Genomic DNA, 19,771 nt, shown 5'->3' with positions numbered 1-19,771 from the left:
GAAGTAGCAGACACAGTGAGAATGTGACAGCACTCAGTGAAGTAGCAGCGACAGTGAGAATGTGACAGCACTCAGTGAAGTAGCAGACACAGTGAGAATGTGACAGCACTCAGTGAAGTAGCAGACACAGCGAGAATGTGACAGCACTCAGTGAAGTAGCAGACACACCGAGAATGTGACAGCACTCAGTGAAGTAGCAGACACAGTGAGAATGTGACAGCACTCAGTGAAGTAGCAGCGACAGTGAGAATGTGACAGCACTCAGTGAAGTAGCAGAAACAGTGAGAATGTGACAGCACTCAGTGAAGTAGCAGAAACAGTGAGAATGTGACAGCACTCAGTGAAGTAGCAGACACAGTGAGAATGTGACAGCACTCAGTGAAGTAGCAGACACAGTGAGAATGTGACAGCACTCAGTGAAGTAGCAGCGACAGTGAGAATGTGACAGCACTCAGTGAAGTAGCAGAAACAGTGAGAATGTGACAGCACTCAGTGAAGTAGCAGAAACAGTGAGAATGTGACAGCACTCAGTGAAGTAGCAGAAACAGTGAGAATGTGACAGCACTCAGTGAAGTAGCAGACACAGTGAGAATGTGACAGCACTCAGTGAAGTAGCAGACACAGTGAGAATGTGACAGCACTCAGTGAAGTAGCAGCGACAGTGAGAATGTGACAGCACTCAGTGAAGTAGCAGACACAGTGAGAATGTGACAGCACTCAGTGAAGTAGCAGAAACAGTGAGAATGTGACAGCACTCAGTGAAGTAGCAGCGACAGTGAGAATGTGACAGCACTCAGTGAAGTAGCAGAAACAGTGAGAATGTGACAGCACTCAGTGAAGTAGCAGAAACAGTGAGAATGTGACAGCACTCAGTGAAGTAGCAGAAACAGTGAGAATGTGACAGCACTCAGTGAAGTAGCAGCGACAGTGAGAATGTGGCAGCACTCAGTGAAGTAGCAGCGACAGTGAGAATGTGACAGCACTCAGTGAAGTAGCAGCGACAGTGAGAATGTGACAGCACTCAGTGAAGTAGCAGAAACAGTGAGAATGTGACAGCACTCAGTGAAGTAGCAGCGACAGTGAGAATGTGACAGCACTCAGTGAAGTAGCAGCGACAGTGAGAATGTGACAGCACTCAGTGAAGTAGCAGAAACAGTGAGAATGTGACAGCACTCAGTGAAGTAGCAGAAACAGTGAGAATGTGACAGCACTCAGTGAAGTAGCAGAAACAGTGAGAATGTGACAGCACTCAGTGAAGTAGCAGAAACAGTGAGAATGTGACAGCACTCAGTGAAGTAGCAGAAACAGTGAGAATGTGACAGCACTCAGTGAAGTAGCAGCGACAGTGAGAATGTGACAGCACTCAGTGAAGTAGCAGACACAGTGAGAATGTGACAGCACTCAGTGAAGTAGCAGCGACAGTGAGAATGTGACAGCACTCAGTGAAGTAGCAGAAACAGTGTGAATGTGACAGCACTCAGTGAAGTAGCAGCGACAGTGAGAATGTGACAGCACTCAGTGAAGTAGCAGCGACAGTGAGAATGTGACAGCACTCAGTGAAGTAGCAGACACAGTGAGAATGTGACAGCACTCAGTGAAGTAGCAGCGACAGTGAGAATGTGACAGCACTCAGTGAAGTAGCAGCGACAGTGAGAATGTGACAGCACTCAGTGAAGTAGCAGACACAGTGAGAATGTGACAGCACTCAGTGAAGTAGCAGAAACAGTGAGAATGTGACAGCACTCAGTGAAGTAGCAGCGACAGTGAGAATGTGACAGCACTCAGTGAAGTAGCAGACACAGTGAGAATGTGACAGCACTCAGTGAAGTAGCAGCGACAGTGAGAATGTGACAGCACTCAGTGAAGTAGCAGACACAGTGAGAATGTGACAGCACTCAGTGAAGTAGCAGCGACAGTGAGAATGTGACAGCACTCAGTGAAGTAGCAGCGACAGTGAGAATGTGACAGCACTCAGTGAAGTAGCAGAAACAGTGAGAATGTGACAGCACTCAGTGAAGTAGCAGACACAGTGAGAATGTGACAGCACTCAGTGAAGTAGCAGAAACAGTGAGAATGTGACAGCACTCAGTGAAGTAGCAGCGACAGTGAGAATGTGACAGCACTCAGTGAAGTAGCAGCGACAGTCAGAATGTGACAGCACTCAGTGAAGTAGCAGACACAGTGAGAATGTGACAGCACTCAGTGAAGTAGCAGACACAGTGAGAATGTGACAGCACTCAGTGAAGTAGCAGAAACAGTGAGAATGTGACAGCACTCAGTGAAGTAGCAGCGACAGTGAGAATGTGACAGCACTCAGTGAAGTAGCAGAAACAGTGAGAATGTGACAGCACTCAGTGAAGTAGCAGACACAGTGAGAATGTGACAGCACTCAGTGAAGTAGCAGACACAGTGAGAATGTGACAGCACTCAGTGAAGTAGCAGAAACAGTGAGAATGTGACAGCACTCAGTGAAGTAGCAGCGACAGTGAGAATGTGACAGCACTCAGTGAAGTAGCAGACACAGTGAGAATGTGACAGCACTCAGTGAAGTAGCAGAAACAGTGAGAATGTGACAGCACTCAGTGAAGTAGCAGCGACAGTGAGAATGTGACAGCACTCAGTGAAGTAGCAGAAACAGTGAGAATGTGACAGCACTCAGTGAAGTAGCAGAAACAGTGAGAATGTGACAGCACTCAGTGAAGTAGCAGCGACAGTGAGAATGTGACAGCACTCAGTGAAGTAGCAGAAACAGTGTGAATGTGACAGCACTCAGTGAAGTAGCAGACACAGTGAGAATGTGACAGCACTCAGTGAAGTAGCAGCGACAGTGAGAATGTGACAGCACTCAGTGAAGTAGCAGCGACAGTGAGAATGTGACAGCACTCAGTGAAGTAGCAGAAACAGTGAGAATGTGACAGCACTCAGTGAAGTAGCAGCGACAGTGAGAATGTGACAGCACTCAGTGAAGTAGCAGACACAGTGAGAATGTGACAGCACTCAGTGAAGTAGCAGACACAGTGAGAATGTGACAGCACTCAGTGAAGTAGCAGAGACAGTGAGAATGTGACAGCACTCAGTGAAGTAGCAGACACAGTGAGAATGTGACAGCACTCAGTGAAGTAGCAGAGACAGTGAGAATGTGACAGCACTCAGTGAAGTAGCAGAAACAGTGAGAATGTGACAGCACTCAGTGAAGTAGCAGCGACAGTGAGAATGTGACAGCACTCAGTGAAGTAGCAGACACAGTGAGAATGTGACAGCACTCAGTGAAGTAGCAGACACAGTGAGAATGTGACAGCACTCAGTGAAGTAGCAGCGACAGTGAGAATGTGACAGCACTCAGTGAAGTAGCAGACACAGTGAGAATGTGACAGCACTCAGTGAAGTAGCAGAGACAGTGAGAATGTGACAGCACTCAGTGAAGTAGCAGAAACAGTGAGAATGTGACAGCACTCAGTGAAGTAGCAGCGACAGTGAGAATGTGACAGCACTCAGTGAAGTAGCAGACACAGTGAGAATGTGACAGCACTCAGTGAAGTAGCAGAAACAGTGAGAATGTGACAGCACTCAGTGAAGTAGCAGCGACAGTGAGAATGTGACAGCACTCAGTGAAGTAGCAGAAACAGTGAGAATGTGACAGCACTCAGTGAAGTAGCAGAAACAGTGAGAATGTGACAGCACTCAGTGAAGTAGCAGCGACAGTGAGAATGTGACAGCACTCAGTGAAGTAGCAGAAACAGTGTTAATGTGACAGCACTCAGTGAAGTAGCAGACACAGTGAGAATGTGACAGCACTCAGTGAAGTAGCAGCGACAGTGAGAATGTGACAGCACTCAGTGAAGTAGCAGAAACAGTGAGAATGTGACAGCACTCAGTGAAGTAGCAGCGACAGTGAGAATGTGACAGCACTCAGTGAAGTAGCAGACACAGTGAGAATGTGACAGCACTCAGTGAAGTAGCAGAAACAGTGAGAATGTGACAGCACTCAGTGAAGTAGCAGACACAGTGAGAATGTGACAGCACTCAGTGAAGTAGCAGACACAGTGAGAATGTGACAGCACTCAGTGAAGTAGCAGAAACAGTGAGAATGTGACAGCACTCAGTGAAGTAGCAGAAACAGTGAGAATGTGACAGCACTCAGTGAAGTAGCAGCGACAGTGAGAATGTGACAGCACTCAGTGAAGTAGCAGCGACAGTGAGAATGTGACAGCACTCAGTGAAGTAGCAGAAACAGTGAGAATGTGACAGCACTCAGTGAAGTAGCAGAAACAGTGAGAATGTGACAGCACTCAGTGAAGTAGCAGCGACAGTGAGAATGTGACAGCACTCAGTGAAGTAGCAGACACAGTGAGAATGTGACAGCACTCAGTGAAGTAGCAGAAACAGTGAGAATGTGACAGCACTCAGTGAAGTAGCAGCGACAGTGAGAATGTGACAGCACTCAGTGAAGTAGCAGCGACAGTGAGAATGTGACAGCACTCAGTGAAGTAGCAGAAACAGTGAGAATGTGACAGCACTCAGTGAAGTAGCAGAAACAGTGAGAATGTGACAGCACTCAGTGAAGTAGCAGCGACAGTGAGAATGTGACAGCACTCAGTGAAGTAGCAGCGACAGTGAGAATGTGACAGCACTCAGTGAAGTAGCAGAAACAGTGAGAATGTGACAGCACTCAGTGAAGTAGCAGAAACAGTGAGAATGTGACAGCACTCAGTGAAGTAGCAGCGACAGTGAGAATGTGACAGCACTCAGTGAAGTAGCAGAAACAGTGAGAATGTGACAGCACTCAGTGAAGTAGCAGACACAGTGAGAATGTGACAGCACTCAGTGAAGTAGCAGAAACAGTGAGAATGTGACAGCACTCAGTGAAGTAGCAGCGACAGTGAGAATGTGACAGCACTCAGTGAAGTAGCAGAAACAGTGAGAATGTGACAGCACTCAGTGAAGTAGCAGCGACAGTGAGAATGTGACAGCACTCAGTGAAGTAGCAGACACAGTGAGAATGTGACAGCACTCAGTGAAGTAGCAGCGACAGTGAGAATGTGACAGCACTCAGTGAAGTAGCAGACACAGTGAGAATGTGACAGCACTCAGTGAAGTAGCAGAAACAGTGAGAATGTGACAGCACTCAGTGAAGTAGCAGACACAGTGAGAATGTGACAGCACTCAGTGAAGTAGCAGACACAGTGAGAATGTGACAGCACTCAGTGAAGTAGCAGAAACAGTGAGAATGTGACAGCACTCAGTGAAGTAGCAGCGACAGTGAGAATGTGACAGCACTCAGTGAAGTAGCAGACACAGTGAGAATGTGACAGCACTCAGTGAAGTAGCAGAAACAGTGAGAATGTGACAGCACTCAGTGAAGTAGCAGCGACAGTGAGAATGTGACAGCACTCAGTGAAGTAGCAGACACAGTGAGAATGTGACAGCACTCAGTGAAGTAGCAGCGACAGTGAGAATGTGACAGCACTCAGTGAAGTAGCAGAAACAGTGAGAATGTGACAGCACTCAGTGAAGTAGCAGAAACAGTGAGAATGTGACAGCACTCAGTGAAGTAGCAGAAACAGTGAGAATGTGACAGCACTCAGTGAAGTAGCAGCGACAGTGAGAATGTGACAGCACTCAGTGAAGTAGCAGAAACAGTGAGAATGTGACAGCACTCAGTGAAGTAGCAGCGACAGTGAGAATGTGACAGCACTCAGTGAAGTAGCAGAAACAGTGAGAATGTGACAGCACTCAGTGAAGTAGCAGCGACAGTGAGAATGTGACAGCACTCAGTGAAGTAGCAGCGACAGTGAGAATGTGACAGCACTCAGTGAAGTAGCAGACACAGTGAGAATGTGACAGCACTCAGTGAAGTAGCAGCGACAGTGAGAATGTGACAGCACTCAGTGAAGTAGCAGAAACAGTGAGAATGTGACAGCACTCAGTGAAGTAGCAGACACAGTGAGAATGTGACAGCACTCAGTGAAGTAGCAGAAACAGTGAGAATGTGACAGCACTCAGTGAAGTAGCAGCGACAGTGAGAATGTGACAGCACTCAGTGAAGTAGCAGACACAGTGAGAATGTGACAGCACTCAGTGAAGTAGCAGCGACAGTGAGAATGTGACAGCACTCAGTGAAGTAGCAGAAACAGTGAGAATGTGACAGCACTCAGTGAAGTAGCAGCGACAGTGAGAATGTGACAGCACTCAGTGAAGTAGCAGCGACAGTGAGAATGTGACAGCACTCAGTGAAGTAGCAGCGACAGTGAGAATGTGACAGCACTCAGTGAAGTAGCAGAAACAGTGAGAATGTGACAGCACTCAGTGAAGTAGCAGACACAGTGAGAATGTGACAGCACTCAGTGAAGTAGCAGCGACAGTGAGAATGTGACAGCACTCAGTGAAGTAGCAGACACAGTGAGAATGTGACAGCACTCAGTGAAGTAGCAGCGACAGTGAGAATGTGACAGCACTCAGTGAAGTCGCAGACACAGTGAGAATGTGACAGCACTCAGTGAAGTAGCAGCGACAGTGAGAATGTGACAGCACTCAGTGAAGTAGCAGCGACAGTGAGAATGTGACAGCACTCAGTGAAGTAGCAGAAACAGTGAGAATGTGACAGCACTCAGTGAAGTAGCAGAAACAGTGAGAATGTGACAGCACTCAGTGAAGTAGCAGAAACAGTGAGAATGTGACAGCACTCAGTGAAGTAGCAGAAACAGTGAGAATGTGACAGCACTCAGTGAAGTAGCAGCGACAGTGAGAATGTGACAGCACTCAGTGAAGTAGCAGACACAGTGAGAATGTGACAGCACTCAGTGAAGTAGCAGCGACAGTGAGAATGTGACAGCACTCAGTGAAGTAGCAGAAACAGTGAGAATGTGACAGCACTCAGTGAAGTAGCAGCGACAGTGAGAATGTGACAGCACTCAGTGAAGTAGCAGGAACAGTGAGAATGTGACAGCACTCAGTGAAGTAGCAGAGACAGTGAGAATGTGACAGCACTCAGTGAAGTAGCAGCGACAGTGAGAATGTGACAGCACTCAGTGAAGTAGCAGACACAGTGAGAATGTGACAGCACTCAGTGAAGTAGCAGAGACAGTGAGAATGTGACAGCACTCAGTGAAGTAGCAGAAACAGTGAGAATGTGACAGCACTCAGTGAAGTAGCAGACACAGTGAGAATGTGACAGCACTCAGTGAAGTAGCAGAAACAGTGAGAATGTGACAGCACTCAGTGAAGTAGCAGAAACAGTGAGAATGTGACAGCACTCAGTGAAGTAGCAGAACAGTGAGAATGTGACAGCACTCAGTGAAGTAGCAGAAACAGTGAGAATGTGACAGCACTCAGTGAAGTAGCAGAAACAGTGAGAATGTGACAGCACTCAGTGAAGTAGCAGAGACAGTGAGAATGTGACAGCACTCAGTGAAGTAGCAGACACAGTGAGAATGTGACAGCACTCAGTGAAGTAGCAGCGACAGTGAGAATGTGACAGCACTCAGTGAAGTAGCAGAGACAGTGAGAATGTGACAGCACTCAGTGAAGTAGCAGCAACAGTGAGAATGTGACAGCACTCAGTGAAGTAGCAGCGACAGTGAGAATGTGACAGCACTCAGTGAAGTAGCAGAGACAGTGAGAATGTGACAGCACTCAGTGAAGTAGCAGAAACAGTGAGAATGTGACAGCACTCAGTGAAGTAGCAGCGAACAGTGAGAATGTGACAGCACTCAGTGAAGTAGCAGCGACAGTGAGAATGTGACAGCACTCAGTGAAGTAGCAGAAACAGTGAGAATGTGACAGCACTCAGTGAAGTAGCAGAAACAGTGAGAATGTGACAGCACTCAGTGAAGTAGCAGCGACAGTGAGAATGTGACAGCACTCAGTGAAGTAGCAGACACAGTGAGAATGTGACAGCACTCAGTGAAGTAGCAGCAACAGTGAGAATGTGACAGCACTCAGTGAAGTAGCAGAAACAGTGAGAATGTGACAGCACTCAGTGAAGTAGCAGAGACAGTGAGAATGTGACAGCACTCAGTGAAGTAGCAGAAACAGTGAGAATGTGACAGCACTCAGTGAAGTAGCAGCAACAGTGAGAATGTGACAGCACTCAGTGAAGTAGCAGAAACAGTGAGAATGTGACAGCACTCAGTGAAGTAGCAGCGACAGTGAGAATGTGACAGCACTCAGTGAAGTAGCAGAAACAGTGAGAATGTGACAGCACTCAGTGAAGTAGCAGAAACAGTGAGAATGTGACAGCACTCAGTGAAGTAGCAGAAACAGTGAGAATGTGACAGCACTCAGTGAAGTAGCAGAAACAGTGAGAATGTGACAGCACTCAGTGAAGTAGCAGAAACAGTGAGAATGTGACAGCACTCAGTGAAGTAGCAGCGACAGTGAGAATGTGACAGCACTCAGTGAAGTAGCAGAAACAGTGAGAATGTGACAGCACTCAGTGAAGTAGCAAACACAGTGAGAATGTGACAGCACTCAGTGAAGTAGCAGCGACAGTGAGAATGTGACAGCACTCAGTGAAGTAGCAGAAACAGTGAGAATGTGACAGCACTCAGTGAAGTAGCAGCGACAGTGAGAATGTGACAGCACTCAGTGAAGTAGCAGAAACAGTGAGAATGTGACAGCACTCAGTGAAGTAGCAGACACAGTGAGAATGTGACAGCACTCAGTGAAGTAGCAGACACAGTGAGAATGTGACAGCACTCAGTGAAGTAGCAGAAACAGTGAGAATGTGACAGCACTCAGTGAAGTAGCAGCGACAGTGAGAATGTGACAGCACTCAGTGAAGTAGCAGAACAGTGAGAATGTGACAGCACTCAGTGAAGTAGCAGAAACAGTGAGAATGTGACAGCACTCAGTGAAGTAGCAGCGACAGTGAGAATGTGACAGCACTCAGTGAAGTAGCAGAAACAGTGAGAATGTGACAGCACTCAGTGAAGTAGCAGAAACAGTGAGAATGTGACAGCACTCAGTGAAGTAGCAGACACAGTGAGAATGTGACAGCACTCAGTGAAGTAGCAGAAACAGTGAGAATGTGACAGCACTCAGTGAAGTAGCAGACACAGTGAGAATGTGACAGCACTCAGTGAAGTATCAGACACAGTGAGAATGTGACAGCACTCAGTGAAGTAGCAGAAACAGCGAGAATGTGAAAGCACTCAGTGAAGTAGCAGACACAGTGAGAATGTGACAGCACTCAGTGAAGTAGCAGAAACAGCGAGAATGTGACAGCACTCAGTGAAGTAGCAGACACAGTGAGAATGTGACAGCACTCAGTGAAGTAGCAGCGACAGTGAGAATGTGACAGCACTCAGTGAAGTAGCAGCGACAGTGAGAATGTGACAGCACTCAGTGAAGTAGCAGCGACAGTGAGGAATGTGACAGCACTCAGTGAAGTAGCAGCGACAGTGAGAATGTGACAGCACTCAGTGAAGTAGCAGACACAGTGAGAATGTGACAGCACTCAGTGAAGTAGCAGCGACAGTGAGAATGTGACAGCACTCAGTGAAGTAGCAGAAACAGTGAGAATGTGACAGCACTCAGTGAAGTAGCAGAAACAGTGAGAATGTGACAGCACTCAGTGAAGTAGCAGAAACAGTGAGAATGTGACAGCACTCAGTGAAGTAGCAGACACAGTGAGAATGTGACAGCACTCAGTGAAGTAGCAGAAACAGTGAGAATGTGACAGCACTCAGTGAAGTAGCAGACACAGTGAGAATGTGACAGCACTCAGTGAAGTAGCAGACACAGTGAGAATGTGACAGCACTCAGTGAAGTAGCAGCGACAGTGAGAATGTGACAGCACTCAGTGAAGTAGCAGAAACAGTGAGAATGTGACAGCACTCAGTGAAGTAGCAGCGACAGTGAGAATGTGACAGCACTCAGTGAAGTAGCAGAAACAGTGAGAATGTGACAGCACTCAGTGAAGTAGCAGAAACAGTGAGAATGTGACAGCACTCAGTGAAGTAGCAGCGACAGTGAGAATGTGACAGCACTCAGTGAAGTAGCAGAAACAGTGAGAATGTGACAGCACTCAGTGAAGTAGCAGACAACAGTGAGAATGTGACAGCACTCAGTGAAGTAGCAGCGACAGTGAGAATGTGACAGCACTCAGTGAAGTAGCAGAAACAGTGAGAATGTGACAGCACTCAGTGAAGTAGCAGAAACAGTGAGAATGTGACAGCACTCAGTGAAGTAGCAGAAACAGTGAGAATGTGACAGCACTCAGTGAAGTAGCAGAAACAGTGAGAATGTGACAGCACTCAGTGAAGTAGCAGCGACAGTGAGAATGTGACAGCACTCAGTGAAGTAGCAGAAACAGTGAGAATGTGACCAGCACTCAGTGAAGTAGCAGAAACAGTGAGAATGTGACAGCACTCAGTGAAGTAGCAGCGACAGTGAGAATGTGACAGCACTCAGTGAAGTAGCAGAAACAGTGAGAATGTGACAGCACTCAGTGAAGTAGCAGCGACAGTGAGAATGTGACAGCACTCAGTGAAGTAGCAGCGACAGTGAGAATGTGACAGCACTCAGTGAAGTAGCAGAAACAGTGAGAATGTGACAGCACTCAGTGAAGTAGCAGAAACAGTGAGAATGTGACAGCACTCAGTGAAGTAGCAGAAACAGTGAGAATGTGACAGCACTCAGTGAAGTAGCAGAAACAGTGAGAATGTGACAGCACTCAGTGAAGTAGCAGACAGTGAGAATGTGACAGCACTCAGTGAAGTAGCAGAACAGTGAGAATGTGACAGCACTCAGTGAAGTAGCAGAAACAGTGAGAATGTGACAGCACTCAGTGAAGTAGCAGCGAACAGTGAGAATGTGACAGCACTCAGTGAAGTAGCAGACACAGTGAGAATGTGACAGCACTCAGTGAAGTAGCAGCGACAGTGAGAATGTGACAGCACTCAGTGAAGTAGCAGAAACAGTGAGAATGTGACAGCACTCAGTGAAGTAGCAGAAACAGTGAGAATGTGACAGCACTCAGTGAAGTAGCAGCGACAGTGAGAATGTGACAGCACTCAGTGAAGTAGCAGAACAGTGAGAATGTGACAGCACTCAGTGAAGTAGCAGAAACAGTGAGAATGTGACAGCACTCAGTGAAGTAGCAGCGACAGTGAGAATGTGACAGCACTCAGTGAAGTAGCAGAACAGTGAGAATGTGACAGCACTCAGTGAAGTAGCAGAACAGTGAGAATGTGACAGCACTCAGTGAAGTAGCAGAAACAGTGAGAATGTGACAGCACTCAGTGAAGTAGCAGAAACAGTGAGAATGTGACAGCACTCAGTGAAGTAGCAGACAACAGTGAGAATGTGACAGCACTCAGTGAAGTAGCAGCGACAGTGAGAATGTGACAGCACTCAGTGAAGTAGCAGAAACAGTGAGAATGTGACAGCACTCAGTGAAGTAGCAGACACAGTGAGAATGTGACAGCACTCAGTGAAGTAGCAGACAGACAGTGAGAATGTGACAGCACTCAGTGAAGTAGCAGAAACAGTGAGAATGTGACAGCACTCAGTGAAGTAGCAGACACAGTGAGAATGTGACAGCACTCAGTGAAGTAGCAGACACAGTGAGAATGTGACAGCACTCAGTGAAGTAGCAGAAACAGTGAGAATGTGACAGCACTCAGTGAAGTAGCAGCGACAGTGAGAATGTGACAGCACTCAGTGAAGTAGCAGAAACAGTGAGAATGTGACAGCACTCAGTGAAGTAGCAGACACAGTGAGAATGTGACAGCACTCAGTGAAGTAGCAGAAACAGGCGAGAATGTGACAGCACTCAGTGAAGTAGCAGACACAGTGAGAATGTGACAGCACTCAGGAAGTAGCAGCGACAGTGAGAATGTGACAGCACTCAGTGAAGTAGCAGCGACAGTGAGAATGTGACAGCACTCAGTGAAGTAGCAGCGACAGTGAGAATGTGACAGCACTCAGTGAAGTAGCAGAAACAGCGAGTGAGAATGTGACAGCACTCAGTGAAGTAGCAGCGACAGTGAGAATGTGACAGCACTCAGTGAAGTAGCAGAAACAGCGAGAATGTGACAGCACTCAGTGAAGTAGCAGCGACAGTGAGAATGTGACAGCACTCAGTGAAGTAGCAGAAACAGTGAGAATGTGACAGCACTCAGTGAAGTAGCAGAAACAGTGAGAATGTGACAGCACTCAGTGAAGTAGCAGAAACAGTGAGAATGTGACAGCACTCAGTGAAGTAGCAGAAACAGTGAGAATGTGACAGCACTCAGTGAAGTAGCAGAAACAGTGAGAATGTGACAGCACTCAGTGAAGTAGCAGACACAGTGAGAATGTGACAGCACTCAGTGAAGTAGCAGACACAGTGAGAATGTGACAGCACTCAGTGAAGTAGCAGAAACAGTGAGAATGTGACAGCACTCAGTGAAGTAGCAGAAACAGTGAGAATGTGACAGCACTCAGTGAAGTAGCAGACACAGTGAGAATGTGACAGCACTCAGTGAAGTAGCAGCGACAGTGAGAATGTGACAACACTCAGTGAAGTAGCAGACACAGCGAGAATGTGACAGCACTCAGTGAAGTAGCAGAAACAGTGAGAATGTGACAGCACTCAGTGAAGTAGCAGCGACAGTGAGAATGTGACAGCACTCAGTGAAGTAGCAGAAACAGTGAGAATGTGACAGCACTCAGTGAAGTAGCAGCGACAGTGAGAATGTGACAGCACTCAGTGAAGTAGCAGACACAGTGAGAATGTGACAGCACTCAGTGAAGTAGCAGAAACAGTGAGAATGTGACAGCACTCAGTGAAGTAGCAGCGACAGTGAGAATGTGACAGCACTCAGTGAAGTAGCAGACACAGTGAGAATGTGACAGCACTCAGTGAAGTAGCAGAAACAGTGAGAATGTGACAGCACTCAGTGAAGTAGCAGACACAGTGAGAATGTGACAGCACTCAGTGAAGTAGCAGCGACAGTGAGAATGTGACAGCACTCAGTGAAGTAGCAGACACAGCGAGAATGTGACAGCACTCAGTGAAGTAGCAGAAACAGTGAGAATGTGACAGCACTCAGTGAAGTAGCAGCGACAGTGAGAATGTGACAGCACTCAGTGAAGTAGCAGCGACAGTGAGAATGTGACAGCACTCAGTGAAGTAGCAGCGACAGTGAGAATGTGACAGCACTCAGTGAAGTAGCAGACACAGTGAGAATGTGACAGCACTCAGTGAAGTAGCAGACACAGTGAGAATGTGACAGCACTCAGTGAAGTAGCAGAAACAGTGAGAATGTGACAGCACTCAGTGAAGTAGCAGCGACAGTGAGAATGTGACAGCACTCAGTGAAGTAGCAGCGACAGTGAGAATGTGACAGCACTCAGTGAAGTAGCAGAAACAGTGAGAATGTGACAGCACTCAGTGAAGTAGCAGAAACAGTGAGAATGTGACAGCACTCAGTGAAGTAGCAGAAACAGTGAGAATGTGACAGCACTCAGTGAAGTAGCAGCGACAGTGAGAATGTGACAGCACTCAGTGAAGTAGCAGAAACAGTGAGAATGTGACAGCACTCAGTGAAGTAGCAGAAACAGTGAGAATGTGACAGCACTCAGTGAAGTAGCAGAAACAGTGAGAATGTGACAGCACTCAGTGAAGTAGCAGCGACAGTGAGAATGTGACAGCACTCAGTGAAGTAGCAGAAACAGTGAGAATGTGACAGCACTCAGTGAAGTAGCAGAAACAGTGAGAATGTGACAGCACTCAGTGAAGTAGCAGAAACAGTGAGAATGTGACAGCACTCAGTGAAGTAGCAGACACAGTGAGAATGTGACAGCACTCAGTGAAGTAGCAGAAACAGTGAGAATGTGACAGCACTCAGTGAAGTAGCAGACACAGTGAGAATGTGACAGCACTCAGTGAAGTAGCAGACACAGTGAGAATGTGACAGCACTCAGTGAAGTAGCAGACACAGTGAGAATGTGACAGCACTCAGTGAAGTAGCAGCGACAGTGAGAATGTGACAGCACTCAGTGAAGTAGCAGAAACAGTGAGAATGTGACAGCACTCAGTGAAGTAGCAGCGACAGTGAGAATGTGACAGCACTCAGTGAAGTAGCAGCGACAGTGAGAGTGTGACAGCACTCAGTGAAGTAGCAGAAACAGTGAGAATGTGACAGCACTCAGTGAAGTAGCAGCGACAGTGAGAATGTGACAGCACTCAGTGAAGTAGCAGAAACAGTGAGAATGTGACAGCACTCAGTGAAGTAGCAGACACAGTGAGAATGTGACAGCACTCAGTGAAGTAGCAGAAACAGTGAGAATGTGACAGCACTCAGTGAAGTAGCAGAAACAGTGAGAATGTGACAGCACTCAGTGAAGTAGCAGACACAGTGAGAATGTGACAGCACTCAGTGAAGTAGCAGAAACAGTGAGAATGTGACAGCACTCAGTGAAGTAGCAGCGACAGTGAGAATGTGACAGCACTCAGTGAAGTAGCAGAAACAGTGAGAATGTGACAGCACTCAGTGAAGTAGCAGAAACAGTGAGAATGTGACAGCACTCAGTGAAGTAGCAGAAACAGTGAGAATGTGACAGCACTCAGTGAAGTAGCAGCGACAGTGAGAATGTGACAGCACTCAGTGAAGTAGCAGCGACAGTGAGAATGTGACAGCACTCAGTGAAGTAGCAGACACAGTGAGAATGTGACAGCACTCAGTGAAGTAGCAGCGACAGTGAGAATGTGACAGCACTCAGTGAAGTAGCAGAAACAGCGAGAATGTGACAGCACTCAGTGAAGTAGCAGCGACAGTGAGAATGTGACAGCACTCAGTGAAGTAGCAGACACAGTGAGAATGTGACAGCACTCAGTGAAGTAGCAGCGACAGTGAGAATGTGACAGCACTCAGTGAAGTAGCAGACACAGTGAGAATGTGACAGCACTCAGTGAAGTAGCAGCGACAGTGAGAATGTGACAGCACTCAGTGAAGTAGCAGAGACACCAGTGAGAATGTGACAGCACTCAGTGAAGTAGCAGACACAGTGAGAATGTGACAGCACTCAGTGAAGTAGCAGACACAGTGAGAATGTGACAGCACTCAGTGAAGTAGCAGAAACAGTGAGAATGTGACAGCACTCAGTGAAGTAGCAGACACAGTGAGAATGTGACAGCACTCAGTGAAGTAGCAGCGACAGTGAGAATGTGACAGCACTCAGTGAAGTAGCAGACACAGTGAGAATGTGACAGCACTCAGTGAAGTAGCAGCGACAGTGAGAATGTGACAGCACTCAGTGAAGTAGCAGACACAGTGAGAATGTGACAGCACTCAGTGAAGTAGCAGCGACAGTGAGAATGTGACAGCACTCAGTGAAGTAGCAGCGACAGTGAGAATGTGACAGCACTCAGTGAAGTAGCAGACACAGTGAGAATGTGACAGCACTCAGTGAAGTAGCAGACACAGTGAGAATGTGACAGCACTCAGTGAAGTAGCAAGCCAACAGTGAGAATGTGACAGCACTCAGTGAAGTAGCAGACACAGTGAGAATGTGACAGCACTCAGTGAAGTAGCAGCGACAGTGAGAATGTGACAGCACTCAGTGAAGTAGCAGCGACAGTGAGAATGTGACAGCACTCAGTGAAGTAGCAGACACAGTGAGAATGTGACAGCACTCAGTGAAGTAGCAGAAACAGTGAGAATGTGACAGCACTCAGTGAAGTAGCAGAAACAGTGAGAATGTGACAGCACTCAGTGAAGTAGCAGCGACAGTGAGAATGTGACAGCACTCAGTGAAGTAGCAGACACAGTGAGAATGTGACAGCACTCAGTGAAGTAGCAGACACAGTGAGAATGTGACAGCACTCAGTGAAGTAGCAGCGACAGTGAGAATGTGACAGCACTCAGTGAAGTAGCAGAAACAGTGAGAATGTGACAGCACTCAGTGAAGTAGCAGCGACAGTGAGAATGTGACAGCACTCAGTGAAGTAGCAGACACAGTGAGAATGTGACAGCACTCAGTGAAGTAGCAGAAACAGTGAGAATGTGACAGCACTCAGTGAAGTAGCAGAAACAGTGAGAATGTGACAGCACTCAGTGAAGTAGCAGCGACAGTGAGAATGTGACAGCACTCAGTGAAGTAGCAGACACAGTGAGAATGTGACAGCACTCAGTGAAGTAGCAGACACAGCGAGAATGTGACAGCACTCAGTGAAGTAGCAGCGACAGTGAGAATGTGACAGCACTCAGTGAAGTAGCAGACACAGTGAGAATGTGACAGCACTCAGTGAAGTAGCAGACACAGTGAGAATGTGACAGCACTCAGTGAAGTAGCAGCGACAGTGAGAATGTGACAGCACTCAGTGAAGTAGCAGCGACAGTGAGAATGTGACAGCACTCAGTGAAGTAGCAGAAACAGTGAGAATGTGACAGCACTCAGTGAAGTAGCAGCGACAGTGAGAATGTGACAGCACTCAGTGAAGTAGCAGACACAGTGAGAATGTGACAGCACTCAGTGAAGTAGCAGCGACAGTGAGAATGTGACAGCACTCAGTGAAGTAGCAGCGACAGTGAGAATGTGACAGCACTCAGTGAAGTAGCAGCGACAGTGAGAATGTGACAGCACTCAGTGAAGTAGCAGACACAGTGAGAATGTGACAGCACTCAGTGAAGTAGCAGCGACAGTGAGAATGTGACAGCACTCAGTGAAGTAGCAGAAACAGTGAGAATGTGACAGCACTCAGTGAAGTAGCAGCGACAGTGAGAATGTGACAGCACTCAGTGAAGTAGCAGAAACAGTGAGAATGTGACAGCACTCAGTGAAGTAGCAGACACAGTGAGAATGTGACAGCACTCAGTGAAGTAGCAGACACAGTGAGAATGTGACAGCACTCAGTGAAGTAGCAGACACAGTGAGAATGTGACAGCACTCAGTGAAGTAGCAGCGACAGTGAGAATGTGACAGCACTCAGTGAAGTAGCAGAAACAGTGAGAATGTGACAGCACTCAGTGAAGTAGCAGCGACAGTGAGAATGTGACAGCACTCAGTGAAGTAGCAGACACAGTGAGAATGTGACAGCACTCAGTGAAGTAGCAGACACAGTGAGAATGTGACAGCACTCAGTGAAGTAGCAGACACAGTGAGAATGTGACAGCACTCAGTGAAGTAGCAGACACAGTGAGAATGTGACAGCACTCAGTGAAGTAGCAGCGACAGTGAGAATGTGACAGCACTCAGTGAAGTAGCAGAAACAGTGAGAATGTGACAGCACTCAGTGAAGTAGCAGAACAGTGAGAATGTGACAGCACTCAGTGAAGTAGCAGAAACAGTGAGAATGTGACAGCACTCAGTGAAGTAGCAGCGACAGTGAGAATGTGACAGCACTCAGTGAAGTAGCAGCGACAGTGAGAATGTGACAGCACTCAGTGAAGTAGCAGACACAGTGAGAATGTGACAGCACTCAGTGAAGTAGCAGCGACAGTGAGAATGTGACAGCACTCAGTGAAGTAGCAGAAACAGCGAGAATGTGACAGCACTCAGTGAAGTAGCAGCGACAGTGAGAATGTGACAGCACTCAGTGAAGTAGCAGACACAGTGAGAATGTGACAGCACTCAGTGAAGTAGCAGCGACAGTGAGAATGTGACAGCACTCAGTGAAGTAGCAGACACAGTGAGAATGTGACAGCACTCAGTGAAGTAGCAGCGACAGTGAGAATGTGACAGCACTCAGTGAAGTAGCAGCGACAGTGAGAATGTGACAGCACTCAGTGAAGTAGCAGACACAGTGAGAATGTGACAGCACTCAGTGAAGTAGCAGACACAGTGAGAATGTGACAGCACTCAGTGAAGTAGCAGAAACAGTGAGAATGTGACAGCACTCAGTGAAGTAGCAGACACAGTGAGAATGTGACAGCACTCAGTGAAGTAGCAGCGACAGTGAGAATGTGACAGCACTCAGTGAAGTAGCAGACACAGTGAGAATGTGACAGCACTCAGTGAAGTAGCAGCGACAGTGAGAATGTGACAGCACTCAGTGAAGTAGCAGACACAGTGAGAATGTGACAGCACTCAGTGAAGTAGCAGCGACAGTGAGAATGTGACAGCACTCAGTGAAGTAGCAGCGACAGTGAGAATGTGACAGCACTCAGTGAAGTAGCAGACACAGTGAGAATGTGACAGCACTCAGTGAAGTAGCAGACACAGTGAGAATGTGACAGCACTCAGTGAAGTAGCAGAAACAGTGAGAATGTGACAGCACTCAGTGAAGTAGCAGCGACAGTGAGAATGTGACAGCACTCAGTGAAGTAGCAGCGACAGTGAGAATGTGACAGCACTCAGTGAAGTAGCAGACACAGTGAGAATGTGACAGCACTCAGTGAAGTAGCAGCGACAGTGAGAATGTGACAGCACTCAGTGAAGTAGCAGACACAGTGAGAATGTGACAGCACTCAGTGAAGTAGCAGCGACAGTGAGAATGTGACAGCACTCAGTGAAGTAGCAGCGACAGTGAGAATGTGACAGCACTCAGTGAAGTAGCAGACACAGTGAGAATGTGACAGCACTCAGTGAAGTAGCAGAAACAGTGAGAATGTGACAGCACTCAGTGAAGTAGCAGAAACAGTGAGAATGTGACAGCACTCAGTGAAGTAGCAGCGACAGTGAGAATGTGACAGCACTCAGTGAAGTAGCAGACACAGTGAGAATGTGACAGCACTCAGTGAAGTAGCAGACACAGTGAGAATGTGACAGCACTCAGTGAAGTAGCAGCGACAGTGAGAATGTGACAGCACTCAGTGAAGTAGCAGACACAGTGAGAATGTGACAGCACTCAGTGAAGTAGCAGCGACAGTGAGAATGTGACAGCACTCAGTGAAGTAGCAGACACAGTGAGAATGTGACAGCACTCAGTGAAGTAGCAGACACAGTGAGAATGTGACAGCACTCAGTGAAGTAGCAGACACAGTGAGAATGTGACAGCACTCAGTGAAGTAGCAGCGACAGTGAGAATGTGACAGCACTCAGTGAAGTAGCAGACACAGTGAGAATGTGACAGCACTCAGTGAAGTAGCAGCGACAGTGAGAATGTGACAGCACTCAGTGAAGTAGCAGACACAGTGAGAATGTGACAGCACTCAGTGAAGTAGCAGACACAGTGAGAATGTGACAGCACTCAGTGAAGTAGCAGAACAGTGAGAATGTGACAGCACTCAGTGAAGTAGCAGCGACAGTGAGATGTGACAGCACTCAGTGAAGTAGCAGACACAGTGAGAATGTGACAGCACTCAGTGAAGTAGCAGCGACAGTGAGAATGTGACAGCACTCAGTGAAGTAGCAGACCACAGTGAGAATGTGACAGCACTCAGTGAAGTAGCAGCGACAGTGAGAATGTGACAGCACTCAGTGAAGTAGCAGAAACAGTGAGAATGTGACAGCACTCAGTGAAGTAGCAGCGACAGTGAGAATGTGACAGCACTCAGTGAAGTAGCAGACACAGTGAGAATGTGACAGCACTCAGTGAAGTAGCAGCGACAGTGAGAATGTGACAGCACTCAGTGAAGTAGCAGAAAACAGTGAGAATGTGACAGCACTCAGTGAAGTAGCAGACACAGTGAGAATGTGACAGCACTCAGTGAAGTAGCAGACACAGTGAGAATGTGACAGCACTCAGTGAAGTAGCAGACACAGTGAGAATGTGACAGCACTCAGTGAAGTAGCAGCGACAGTGAGAATGTGACAGCACTCAGTGAAGTAGCAGACACAGTGAGAATGTGACAGCACTCAGTGAAGTAGCAGACACAGTGAGAATGTGACAGCACTCAGTGAA

Source organism: Mustelus asterias, unplaced genomic scaffold (genome assembly GCF_964213995.1).
Source record: "Mustelus asterias unplaced genomic scaffold, sMusAst1.hap1.1 HAP1_SCAFFOLD_2699, whole genome shotgun sequence".
Lineage (NCBI taxonomy): Eukaryota > Metazoa > Chordata > Chondrichthyes > Carcharhiniformes > Triakidae > Mustelus > Mustelus asterias.
The sequence above is the reverse complement of the archived record's forward strand: the minus strand, read 5'-3'. Positions refer to the sequence as shown.